This window comes from Canis lupus, chromosome 25, assembly GCF_048164855.1.
Source record: "Canis lupus baileyi chromosome 25, mCanLup2.hap1, whole genome shotgun sequence".
NCBI classification, from domain to species: domain Eukaryota; kingdom Metazoa; phylum Chordata; class Mammalia; order Carnivora; family Canidae; genus Canis; species Canis lupus.
Genome location: NC_132862.1, coordinates 23,270,496 through 23,284,743, shown reverse-complemented (window position 1 = coordinate 23,284,743; position 14,248 = coordinate 23,270,496). Strand labels below are relative to the sequence as shown.

The following is a 14,248-nucleotide window of genomic DNA, read 5'->3' as shown; positions in this document are numbered from 1 at the left end:
TAATCCATTTATGTTTAGAATAATTAGTGATAGATAAGGACTACCTTTCTTTTTTTTTAATAATATTCTTTTTTTTGTTTTTCAAAGATTTTATTTATTTAATCATAGAGATGCAGAGAGAGAGAGAGAGAGAGGCAAAGACACAGGCAGAGGGAGAAGCAGGCTCCATGCAGAGAGCCTGACGTGGGACTCGATCCAGGGTCTCCAGGATCACGTCCTGGGCTGCAAGTGGCGCTAAACCGCTGCACTACCAGGGCTGCCCCAAGGACTACCTTTCTTACTCTCATTGCCACTGTCAGAAGGGCATGCAGGGAGTGAGCCACAGGCTGGAGGGGAGTTGGCTGAGACACACTGAGTGCCTGGAGTCACACAGGCCAGCTGAGGAGACTAACTGAGGCATCCGCACTGGTTCTTGAGTGGGCTTCTTGATGGAGTTCACATCACAGTTAGTAGGATACACATCACTCTAATGTCTTCCTAAAGTCTTATATGCTCTCCCAGCTGCTTCCTGTTCCCTAGTCATGCAGCTCATGATTCAGTGCTCCTCTCCTCTGTGTTTAGCTTGTATTTTTTCCCACTGTTAGTGTGCTGGAATTTCTCCTCTGGAAAACTGGACTTCCACAAAGGCTCCCTCATTGTGGTTGTCCCCCATTCGCCAGGCCAAACCATGGCTGAAAGCTCATGAGCTACCACCCAGTCCCCAGTTAGGACCAAGGTCTATATGCCTACTACCAGATGCATGGGGAAGTGAGACTTCTCCCAGGTCCCCTATCATAAGGTGCTAGATCCTAGAGCTCCCACAAAAGCACTTTTGTCCAGGGATAAATGCCAAATTGTTGGTGTTGAGGAGTAGAAATGATGTAGAATGTCTTATATAACACAGTGTTGCTGACATCACTCCCACTGTCATTTGTTCATATTTTATTAGACTGCTATACTTCCTGTAGGCAGGGTCAGGCCTCCTTCACTTTGCATTCTCAGTGCATACCACAGTGATAAATTCTGAGATAAGCACAAAATTATATAGAAAATATTTGGGAAAAATTACACAAGTTGTACGAAAGCACCAAAAGTAAAACAACGATTACTTTCAAAAACAAGGATTTCCCCCTCCCACTCTCTATTTTGACTCCTTTGGTTTTTATACAATCAAGTTAAAAACTGTTTTATAAAATTTTTCTTCCTAATTGTTCCAAACAACTAGCTTTAGTAAGAGAATTTTCCCTTTATTAAGTTTTTCCTTTATAGATTTTATTTTCAGGTCTTTAATCTTTAACCCCATCTCAGTATTTATGCTTTCAATGATTTCACACTAAACTGGTTGTTCTCCTTCACCAGATTTCTCCAATTTCTATTTTTACTTTTTAGAGCAAAGCCTTATTTTGTCTTTACTCTTAGTTTTAACTTTTTCCCTGGACAATATTAGCAGATTTAATTTCTTCTTGCACATGCATTGGCATAGTTTCACTATACAACTAAACTAATTCATTATCAAGTCATAAAACTCTTTTCTGTGACCAATCTAATACAATATTCTTCAGATTCTAAATTTTCTACACAGTGTACAATCTATAAGATGTGAGTTTTGTTTTGTTTTGTTTTCTGTGTTGTACTAAGTCATTTACATTTCCTTTCTCTGCCCCTCTTTTTAGCAGGCCTGTGTGTATAAGGATGTTAGCCAGAGTTAATGCTATAGCAAAAGCTGTCAGACAAGTTCATCCTTGCAAAGTTAACTAGCTCATCTATGGATTAAAAATGTCTAAAAACTCAGTTCTGATATTCATACATGATAAGTGACTAACCAATGTTTGTGAATTAATAAATTTCTTCATTAATTAATAAAATTCCATGTACTTAAGATATTGCTACTGTAATTTATGTTTGAACAGAGGAATCTCAAGTGGGTAATCATAGATAGAATTCTTACTAATATATTTGCATGAAATTTGAAAATTAAACATTAAATAATTGAAATTAAAGAGATACATGAAGTGTAATATTGATATCTTCCCAAAAGGTGAACATTACAATTCTTTTCATATTGAAGTGTTTAAAGAATTACCATACAAGAATCAAATAATATAGTAAATTTGTGTAATAAGCCTCTTCATGTATTTTTTAAAGTTTAGAGCCATGAATATCATGTGCTCATTTCATATTCATGACATAATAGACTATCTTAGTTTTATTGTGTTGACTCAATATATTTGAACAATTATTTGAGCCATCTAGTTAGAATGTAGAAAAATCAAACTATATAAATAGAGAACACATTTTAACATTTCAAGGAAGACTATTTACAATTACTCTAAATAGAAAATTTACTGGGAACCTGCAGTAGGTTGGGTAGAGAATCATTCATTTAAAACAAATGAATTGAAATTGAAAAAAAGAGTTATATTATGTGAATGAACTTCAAAAGGTTCAGAAGTTGGCCCTGATATACTCACATTCTCATCCAAACTGGAAATCTGAAATATTATGTTGAAAAATGGCTTAAAACTGCCTTTTTTGAAAGACTACAGGACCTTTATTTTCTCCTTCCCACCAGACTATAAATGCTGGAAGAACAACCTGTCTTATGGCATTTTGGGCACACAATTTTCCTTCCCAGCAATAAATTGGAAGTACAGAGTTTATGTCTGTTTGATTCCCATCTGTCAACTAAACAGCAGTGAGATCAAATCCATCATTCAATTTCTACGGCTGTTTATTAGTTCTATGCTTTTTCATGGACAATAGATATCCCATTCATAAGATGAAAAAAAATCAAGGTAGCAACTTATGCCACAGTGATGGTAAATGCAAATTAGATGGACATATGTTTGTTTCTCATTGAATGTAAGACATTATCATTATTAGCAAAGTGAACCTAAGTATTTGTTTAAGGTGCTACTTTTGATGTGACTTTATGACAAGTTAAACAGATCACCTCTCCCCTAATGAAGAGGCATTCAGAAAGCAGATCTGAACAAGATGACAAAGTCTGTGTTAACTACTATTGCCAATGAATGATGTTTATTGTAATGAGAGATACAAATGGAGATGATGGATATAATGACATCTTTGAAAGAAAAACTGCATATGTGCATGCACACATGTGTGTGTGTCTGAGTATTAATTCTAGTACAGGTTTCTCTTTAAGGCTGACCTAAATTTTCTTTCCTCTAAAAAGTCTGAAACTGTTATGTTGGCATCTCGGTGAGCTGATGTTTCTCACAGAGATTATACTGAATTGTCTCACATTTTCTCTGCTATACCTTTGATAACACGTTAAAAGTGGAAGAAGAAAAAAAGACTACCTGCAAACAAGAAATCCCTGTTAATGAAATTCTGCACTGTGCTGTCAACTTTTCGCATGGGGAAGAAGCAAAATCCATACTCACAACAGGATGGCATGGGAGTGTGGATTGGGGGCAATGCAGAACAATGGTTTCTGTCATAACCTCCACATGTTATTTTGGTCACATTTTTTAAAATTCTTCTTTTTTTAATCATACTTTCTAGTCATTGTTACCTTCAAAGATGAAAACAAATTCAAGATCAAATCCTCTCCTCCATTCAAACATAAACCGTATGTTATTACTGTGTTACTGAGTTACGTTTTTTAACCTCACTCAGTTTTATAAGACAGTGCTTCTCGAAGTGTGGTCTCTGGTCCAGCAGCATCAGTATCATGTGGGAACCTGTTAGATATGCATAGTCACATACTTTACACAAAAGTACGGATTCTGAAACAATGGAGGTCAGCCCATTCATCTGTTTTAATGAGTCCTCTAAATAATTATGTACCATTATAATAAAGCAATGTTTTAATTTTTGTAATACAAACTATTTCATTCATTCTCAAAACAGTTTAGTGAGGTTGTAGAGTAAAATAAACAAGTAAGGATATATAATTGTAGGAGTGAGCTATATGTGCATAATCAAATTAGTGACAGAGTAGTGATAGCAGAGTGGAAACTCCAGACACAAATCTTATTAATTTTCTAGCACATACACTCTAAAACTTTATCTCTAACTTCAGCGTGCCATTTCTGAAAGTTAAAACATAAACAAAATAACATGGTACAATTTCCACAGTACATTAATATTGATATTTTTATATTTTAATTATTTTAATTATAGCCTGGAGAAGAAGTTGACATAATATTTTGAAAAAGATTGCAAAATAAGTAGGAATGATAGAGAGGAATGCCTCAGTCATTTAAAAAATGTACTAAGTTACTATTATCTAAATAATGCCTGCCACGAATTAAGTATCTTAAGGATTTTTACCTTTAAAAGAAAGATGATGACCGTAAGATGAGGAGAACACTTTGTTAAAACAAAAGTGGACTAGATAGTTCTTTGCTGTCGGTTGCTCAGATTCTACTCTTTAAGAAGTAAAAAAGAAGGAATAATTTTGAACTTTGGTCTTCTATACCTTCAGGTTTTACTTCAAATATCCTGTTCCTTAAAGATGGTTTTGACATGTAGCAATTAGTAATTAAGCATTATTCATGATATTAATTCATTAAATCTTTTGTTTGGAAAAATCCTAATCATATTCCTAGTGTTCTACTTTTCTGGGTGAGAAATCAAGGTTCAAACATTTCCATCAACTGCCTTTAGTAGAAGAGATGGATAAATATATTAAGTTGATTCCCAGATAAGCTATCTTCTCTCTCTAATTAGAGTTCTGTCAAACTATCTCTATCTCTTATTTCATCATGAAATTCTTCTTTAATAACCATGTATTCTAGTTTTCCTATTCATAACTAAGTGTAAGGAAGGACTACTTTGCATGTGTAATTCTATAGGTAGTTATGACATTTATTCATTTTTTAACAAAAGCAAGTTTTTGCAATACTGTATTACATATATTAGCAGTCTTGAAATTCCACCTGTTTTTATATCATTATTTTAAAACCCTATAATCATCTCTTATCTGTGACAAATATATAGCACAGTAGTTAAAAGACAGATGGTAAAGCTAAATTACCTATATAATCTTTTCCAGTATTTAGGTCTTTGGGCAAGTTACCTAACTTCTCTATGCCTCAGTTTCTCTGTGTATAACATAGAAATAGCAATCCCTATCTTAAAGGACTATTGTGAACTTTCAATAAATTAATACATGTAGAAAACTTAAAAGAACACCTTGTTCCTGGGAAATATTCAGTAAAAGTTAGTTATTATTTTAATTAGTGCCTTTTATACCTGGAAAAGTTATCTAATCTTTTTAAGCCTCGTACTCCACGCATCACAATGCAAATCTTTTTCTTTTCTTCTTCAGATACAAACCACAAATTAATAAACATTTGAGGTACCAAAAGTGGGGCAAATAGATGAATTTGGATATGTTGCTTCCCTAAAAAAAAAAAAGGCAAGATAATTCCAGTATCAGTTATCTTATAATTGTGTAATCTTGGAAAAGTTACTTAGTCTCATCACATATCAGTTTTGTAAAAAGAAACTTGAAAAATAAACCCTTAAAGAGTATTAATTGAACATAATAAAATGTGATACACACTAAAATTGTTGATCCTGAGAACAAAAACATAGCTTTCAGTTTGGCTTATATTACTTAAAAAACTTGGTTATATATCCATAGACTTAAGATTATAATATTTTATAATTTATTTATGACAGATTTAAATGTCAACTACATTTTTTAAAGGTTTTATTTATTTATTCATGAGAGACAGGGAGAGAGGCAGAGACACAGGCAGAGGGAGAAGCAGGCTCCCTGAAAAAAGCCCAATGTGGGTCTCAATCCTGGACCCCAGGATCACGCCTTGAGCCAAAGGCAGACGCTCAACCACTAAGCCACCCAGGGATCCCTCAACTACATTTTTAAACAAATCAATATATATCATATCTCAGACATGATATGTCAGAGATATCTCAAATAGTTACATAAAGAAACCAGAGAGGAAAGGGTCACTGAGAAAAGCAAACAAAAAACAAAATGTCAGGACATGCAATACACCTTGATTTAGAAAAAAACATCAGACACAACAAATAAATTCTCACTGTTTTCCCCCCAATGAAAAATCTATCCATCTAAAAGTATATACTAATATATAGAACAGTGAAGAATAGCTTCATCTTGTGGCTGTGGAAGAAGAAGAGCATACATTTTCATGACAGTAGAGAAGAGCTATATTAGATATGACATAAAAAAGAACATTTTCAATCATGTAGGTTGTTAGATATCAAAGTAAATCCCACGAATACTAAGAATGAGGGTTCCAGAGTGGAATGGATAAACCATCTCCCAAATGAAGGCAATAATATCTTCTTCATAGCCTTGTTGTGAGAATTAATTAAATAGGAGAGCACTTTATATAGGAGTAATAATAGTAACCACCACAGAAGTAGGAGAGTGTGTGTGTGTGTGTGTGTGTGTGTGTGTGTACATACTAGATAAGGTGCTCTGTAATTAGCATGTACTATTTGTGTGTGGAAAATTTTGAAGTCAAATCTCCCAACTTTGGGCTGAAACTTTATTCCAAGCAATTCCAGTTCCAAGAGTCTAAAATCTTATAGTCACCCCCATCTTTACCTTTATCTCATAATATCTCAAAGTTTCCATTGATGATATAACCATGGATGAGTAAAAATACATAGGAATGTACATGCTGGGAACAAGAAGAAAAGTTAAATTTGAATCTCTGTTCAACCATTTACTCACTCTGTAATTGAGGACAATCTCTTTCCCTTTCAGAGCCTAAGTTTCATCATCTTTAAAACAAGGACCAGGAGAATCATGTGGCACTCTGTTGAGAACAAAAAAATACCACATGCAAAAAGTGCCTAGTACAGCACTCAGTTGTTTCCTCTTACTTTTTACTCTCTCCCACAAAAATGGAAGAAAAATCTTCCAGCATATTCATGTCATTCCTTATATATTTAAAGCTATACAATAGTGTAACTTAACCTAAGTGTTTGCAAAGATAAAAAGTATTACAAGCAATTTATGATGCGATTTGGAGTGGGAACAGACTTGGTATGAATTCTTTCCTGACTTTCCATATAGAATTGACTACTTCCTAGTCTTTGAGGGCTCACCGTGCCCTTAACAAAATCTCATGACTCCTACATATTTTGATTCAATGGCTCTTGTTTATATGCTTATCTATCCCTACTAGATGGTAAACTTCAGGTAAACTTCTGGCATATAGATGGTTAGTAATAAGTGTTTTTTTTTTTTAACATTTTTGAGGGCATGAAGCAATGCTATAGTATTATTCCCTACAATGTCTAGCATGTTTCTGCCTCAGGGTTTTGTGTTTTCTATGTTTTATATCCATAATGCTTCTCTCTCAGGTATTGGCATGGTTCCCTTCCTTGCCTTTTGCAGATGCTGTCGCATATTTCACTTTCTCAGCAAAACCTTCTCTAATCACCTTATTTGTAATGTATATGTACATGCATGCACACACACAAACACACTCACAATACACACCCAGGCTCCCTTCCTCCATCTACCACTATCTGACATAGTATTAATTGTTCATATTGTTCACTATTTGCCTCCCCATTACAGTGTAAATCTCACAAAGGAAGGGTGTTTTTGTCTTTTTTGTTCATTACTTAGCATTTTGCACAGTGTCTGGGACATAGTAGGTGCTCAATAAATATCTGCTGAATGAATGAATAAATTTCATAATGACATAGCATTTGAAAGAGGAAAGAGAAGTACTTCTGATGAATAACAAGACACATTTATATAAATTTAAAATGCATGCTATGATTAAGCTAATCTCTTGATGTTGCATAACTGCTCAGAATGCATTTTATGTTACTGGATATACTGCAGTTTTAATTTCTTCCTCAAGCAAAGGAGCTTTGTTTCCTCTCATGGTAAACAAACTAAGTAGATTTCTCTAGTATTGAGTTATCTAAGTTTTTCCTTATCAACATGGATCAAAACATACCAAAAGTACCCCCTAAAGATGATGTAATATATCCCCTTTGATTTACAGATGAGGAAACTAAGGGCTGGAAAGATGGAGACTTCTGAAAGTCATTGTCAGTATTAGAACTCATTTCTTCTGACCAAATCTCAGGACATTTCTGAACAAATCTATCTTTCTACAAATGATTTATAACTAATAAAATCTAAGTTATCTTCTTTGTCTACATGGTATTTGTGCCATTTAGACTATGTTTAGTGGTTAATTAGCCAATCTAAACTATTCAAGGAGAAAGCGAAGATCCACCCATGATAGCAAATCCTGTTTCCTAAATAAGCCCTCCTCTCAACTTCTATATTTGAAACATTAACAATGTGTCCACCTGGACTTCTTGGAGAGCTTTGGCTTACAAGGACAATATATGCTTTGGTTCATCTACTGAACAATCAGCTTAAGGAGTTGTATTCAGATATTATTAATGTTTTCAAACCCACTTCCTATTTTCCTGCTGAAATCCCTGCCAAGCACACACTTCAGCAGACACTAAAATAATTTGGGTAGTTGACATTCAATCCAAATTTTCTATGGAAATCTGCCAGATTTGACATCTGTGAGAAAGTGGGTAATTTTTATTATCCACAGAGAGCAAAAGCTTAGTTTGATATTTCTCTACCTCCACACATTTCCCCATAGTGGAGCTGCTACTCAGATACACACAAAAAGTGGGTAGCAAAGAAAATTAACTCTTTCACCCTTGTCAGGATATGGCCAAGACTACATTAAAATTAATTTTAAAGGAACCCTAGCAATGAATAAAACAAATTCCAGAGATGTGGGGAATGCAAACTACTTTTATTTCATCATTACATTTTGTTTAAAGACTATTTAACCCGTGTTTTATCTGTTGCTCTAATGCAACTATTTGTCTTTAAAGCCTGCTCACTTGGTACATAAAGTAAAAACAAAATTTCACCTTGATTTTCTTTTTAAAATGTTTTTATCAACCCTAGTAACATTTGACTCTACAGGACCACAAAACCATGCTTAAAACACACAACAATGTTTCTATTGACATAATATTTCATTTCTAATGCATTAAGACTAGGATATGTATTGAAGGTTTCCCTTATTTCTTTAAAAGAAAGAAATAAGCCTAGATATTACCATGTTCTTATATGTTATATACTAAAATCCTACTAAGATTTATACTGTAAAGAAAGTACATTAGTTTATTGTATTAGCTCACTACAATAACACAGGTGAACTTCTCCCACTCACTCTTCCAATCAAGCTAGTGAACATGACTCAAATTAGGAAATTAGAAATGATAATGGCATCTGACAAGTAGTCAAAGGGGTAGAAAAGCATGGTAAATTACTCATTTTACAAAAGTTTAGAACTCAAACATTTGTGGTATGTTCTTAACTTTTAACATAAGAGAAGAAGCCATCTTAAATATATATTTTAAAACCTAAATATGACCATTAATAGATTTATAAATAAGATATATAACTCCCAAACCACTGAAGAACACATAAAATTAACATACACTATGTCACAAAGGATGAAAAGGAAAAGAAAGAAAAAGAAAAAAAAAGGAAAAAAAGGAAAAAAAACCCAGAAGATATAGACATAAAAGAAGTTGAGATAATTAAGAGTAATACAACAATCATGACAATAAATAAAAAGTTAAATTTTCCCCTAGGGAGCAAAAATCAGATTAGCTTAAGGACAAACTCAACAGTATTTCTATAAGAAGCATATATAACAGAAATATGCAAGACGAAAGGAGGAAGAAGGAATAGAACATGCCTAGGTAAGGGTATATGATCTGGGTCTTTAGGGCAGGATGCATGCTGCTTTCCAAGATGGTGAGACATGGAGAGAATGAGTCGGCTCAGGCTGCAGATTTGAAGCAGTCAGGACCTTAGTTTCCCATATCAATCCTGCCTGGGTCTTCTTTACTTCTCTCAGTAATAATGCAGCTATGACATTTTGCGTTGGCTTTCACTACGGAGTGAGCTTCCTAATTATCTATCTACAAGGAACCACTCAAATAAAAGCTCCATGAAAGCAGGGAGTTTGGGAGGTTAAGTTCAGGCCTTATCTTTAGAAACAACTTGGCACATGGCAGACAGGGCAAGGATACATTTTGAATGAATGCATGAGAAAATAAATGAAGATGTCTATAGCGTATGCTAGAGACCTAAACACAGTCCTCTGATTTGATGCATCTCCTGCCTCAAACTTCACTGAAAGGAGTAAAATCATTTTCTAAAAGTTACAAACACAAACACTGAGAATAAGGAAATTATCAGTTGCGAAGAGATTTCACCAAGTTTCCAGAAGATGGAAAGCAGATGGAGGAGCAATGACTGATGAAGCAGCCATAAGCCTGAATATAAATATACAGGGCTGCAGTTGAAAGGAAGCCAGTTTCACTATCAGAGCTCCAGCAGAGGAGGTATTAGGTACCATGGAGAAGTAGAGGTGGGCCAGAAACAGAAAGTACTCACAGAAGCACCTGGTAAGAAATAGTTTACTCCCCAAGTTCTATATTATCCCCATGTAAAAAATAATAAGTTCTTTATTAAGAACTTGTCCAAACTGTCAAAAAAGTAGGCCAGCTGGTGTGGAAGTCAACATTTCAGAGAAAAGTCTCCCCTATTTGACTTTAGCAGTCTTCCAAGGCAATGCAGGCAACTTACCTATTTTTAGCACTGAGTCAAGCCCCATTATTGTAACTTACCTTTGAAGTGGCGTTTCTGTTTCCCCACTCTTAAAAATGATGGCCAGCAATGGGTCACCTAATTTCTGAGAAAAGCCTAAAGAATAAAAGATAAAAACAAAAGCCCTCTGGAATTTATTAACAGAAAGAATAAGATCTTTAATATATTTGCTTCAGAGTCCACTTGTTAGACTCAAGAATGAATATCCAGCACCCATAAAGTAAGTTTATGAAAAAAGAATAACCGGAAAGTCCAAAAGAACCACAGGAAATTAAAATACAATTGCTTAGAAAAACAAAATTAATAGAAGTGTCTGAAGTAATGATGTGAATGTTTCCCGGAATATAGAATATATAGATAGGGTCAGAATATTTGAGAGAAAAAAAATTCTATAGTGGATCAAAACAGAAAGTCTAAGAGGCAGCCAGTATCACCACAAAAAAAAAAAAAAAAAAAAAAAAAAAAAAAAATGAAGGCTATTATTCAAGGCAAAATAGCAAAGAATTTCCCAGAACACATGATAAATGTTATGGATGACCTAAAATACTTTAAAAGGGAAGGGCTAAAACATGTCCTCAAAGAAATATGAATTAACCAGGCATCTGATTTTTAGCAGCATTGTATTCTAGAAGATGAAAGAACATGGTTTCAAAACTCTGAAAGAAAATAATTTTCCATCTTGAATTTTAAGCATAGCCATGCTATTAATCCAATATGAGAGGGAATAATGATAGTTTGAGATATGTGAAATCTATGGAGGTTTAAATGCAAGTAACTTACTTAGAAAGTTGTTTAAGGTGATCCACTAATAAAATTGAGAGAAAAATTGACAGAAACCAAGAAAGAAGAAAGTACGAAGAGTGAGAAGATAAGAGATCTGACCCAGGAGAAAAGCTAAGCAGTAAGCAGCAGTAAGACAGTCAAGATTTGAATAGGTGGGCAGTAGGCCTCCAGGGAAAAGGGGAAATGATTAGGATAGATAGTCTGACTAGAGGTCTGAAAAACTAAGAGGGTGCATTGAAGTGGCTGGTAGAGTAGCAGAATGTAGCAACCATTTGAAATATGCACTAGAAATTTCTCAATTGATACTGGAATCCAGAGAGTAGGAATATCCCAAACGTTCTCAACTGCATATTGGTTTTACCTTTTAGAATCACAGACCAAATCACAGAAGACTTAAGGACGGTAACAATACAGAAAATAAATGGCAACTGATAGTGTAAAAGCATTGAAATGCTGATAGAGATTGAGAACTAGAAGAAAGTCAAGAGAAGTATATGAAAAGATGAGAAGAAGAATGTGCTTATCCCAGAAAGTGAGTAATCAGGTAATTGTCTATAATTGATTTAATAAGGAATGGAGGTTTTGATTTTGTTTGAAGTTGTTTTGAAAGAAAATCTTATCAAATTTCAACCAACATAATGAAAGCTCAAATACACATGAAAAACAATGAAAGCTGAAGAGTTAGCATATTCCAAAGTTATTACACTTCGGAATCCTAGTTTTTCCACCAACAAATTATTCTATACTTTTTTTTAAGAATGAAGATATTAAGCATAGAAAATATAGAAAGCTACCATATACATATTATCATGCTAGTTTAATAATGGTACTAAATTGGAGAAAAGCGCCAGCAAAAAGTACAAAATAAACTGATGATTTGCAAATTTAAATAAATTTCTAACAGGAATACTTTCTTAGAATAAAATTCTAATGAAAACTCAATATGTAAAATAGATTGAAATAGAAAGATTTTTGTCAAAGAAACAGCACATAAACCCAGCTCATTATAAATATAGATGGGAAAAGTCTAAATAAAATGTAGGCAAACTAAATGGTACCTTAAAAGATTTATCATTAATCCAAGAAGTAGTATATTACTAGTATATCTATGAATAAAAAGATTCACACCACTATAATCATCTTGCTAGAGGATAAAATGGCATTTTAAAATATGAAAAAATCCACTTTATGTTTAACAACAAAAAATAGACTTTCAGTAAATTAAAAATGGCAGTATATAATTCATTAATAAAAATTATTTGTCTCAAAAAAATTATTTGTCTCAATCCAGCAGGCCAGAAAAAAACCCTAATATCTAAAAGATTTATTATACCAGTAACAACAGTGAAAAGACAAGGTTACCAGCTTTCAATATTGTTAGTTGTTTTTTGTTTTGTTTTGTTGGTTTGTTAATTGTTCTTTGGTAACAATCCCAATGGACATTTTTGGATATTTAAAAATGTATCTACAGTTCATCTAGGCCAAAAAATAACAGAAAACATCTTTAATAAGATTATTTAAGGAATTATATCAACTGAATGAATGAGTGATATTACAGGTATGAAAACTGGCAACCAAAAAAAAAAAAAACCCGACAACCTGATCAACTGAATAAAATAAAATGGAAGCGATGTCATATAATAGTATAACCCTGAAACAAATTCTAGTTTATATAATAATTTAATAGCGGGATTAGAGATCCCTGGGTGGCACAGCGGTTTAGCACCTGCCTTTGGCCCAGGGCGCAATCCTGGAGACCCGGGATCGAATCCCACATCGGGCTCCCAGTGCATGGAGCCTGCTTCTCCCTCTGCCTGTGTCTCTGCCTCTCTCTCTCTCTCTGTGTGACTATCATAAATAAATTTTAAAAAATCTTAAAAAATAGCGGGATTATTTAATGAATGGATGAGAGAACAGTTATTTGAGGAAAATATTATGCTGTATACCAAATTGAATAATAAAGGATTAAATGGGGCAGCCCAGGTGGCCCAGTGGTTTAGCGCTGCCTTAGCCCAGAGTGTGATCCTGGAGACCCGGGATCGAGTCCCATATCAGGCTCCCTGCATGGAGCCTGCTCCTCCCTCTGCCTGTGTCTCTGCCTCTCTCTCTCTCTCTTTCTGTGTCTCTCATGAATAAATAAAGAAAATCTTTTTTAAAAAATAAAGGATTGAATGTAACAATAATAATAAATCATTAAAAAGAAAATAAGAAGAAAGTATGCAAAAGTAGCTACAATTTCTGAATATAAAAGCAAGAGGAGAAATCAAAAAAGCAAAATCACAGATTCCATTGCATAAATAAAAACTTCCAATGAGTGCATTAAAATTATTTTTTTAAAGATGTATTTATTTATTTATTCATGAAAGACAGAGAGAGAGGCAGAGACACAGTCAGAGGGAGAAGCAGGCTCCATGCAGGGAGCCCACCGTGGGAGTCAATCCCGGGACTCCAGGATCGCGCCCTGGGCCAAAGGCAGGTGCCAAACCGCTGAGCCACCCAGGAATCCCTGAGTGCATTAAAATTAAAAGGCAATGGGCAGCCTGGGTGGCTCAGTGGTTTAGTGCCGTCTTCAGCCCAGGGCATGACCCTGGAGATCCAGGATGGAGGTCCCATGTCAGGCTCCCTGCATGGAGCCTGCTTCTCCCTCTACCTGTGTCTCTGCCTCTCTCTCTCTCTCTCTGTCTCTCATGAATAAATAAATAAAATCTTTTTTAAAAATTAAAAGGCAAGTTAAAGACGAGAATATATTTACAACAAATATAAGAGAAAATTTAATATATTAAGAGCATTTATATTCATATAGAAATATATCTTAAGTGAAAAATGGAGGAT

The 14,248-nt window shown here is 34.3% G+C and overlaps 1 protein-coding gene across 16 annotated transcripts in view; it reads right to left on the bottom strand.

The window, feature by feature from the left end:
* The window catches only part of SOX5 (SRY-box transcription factor 5), a 996,739-nt gene that overhangs the window by 770,216 nt on the left and 212,275 nt on the right, over positions 1–14,248 (bottom strand). For 2 of the 16 annotated variants that reach the window (XM_072798667.1, XM_072798677.1), the window contains exon 4: positions 10,654–10,729. The exons of the other annotated variants lie outside the window; for them this stretch is intronic. The gene's annotated coding sequence lies outside the window, so the exon portion shown is untranslated. The remainder of the gene's footprint in view (positions 1–10,653; positions 10,730–14,248) is intronic. 16 annotated transcript variants of the gene reach the window in all.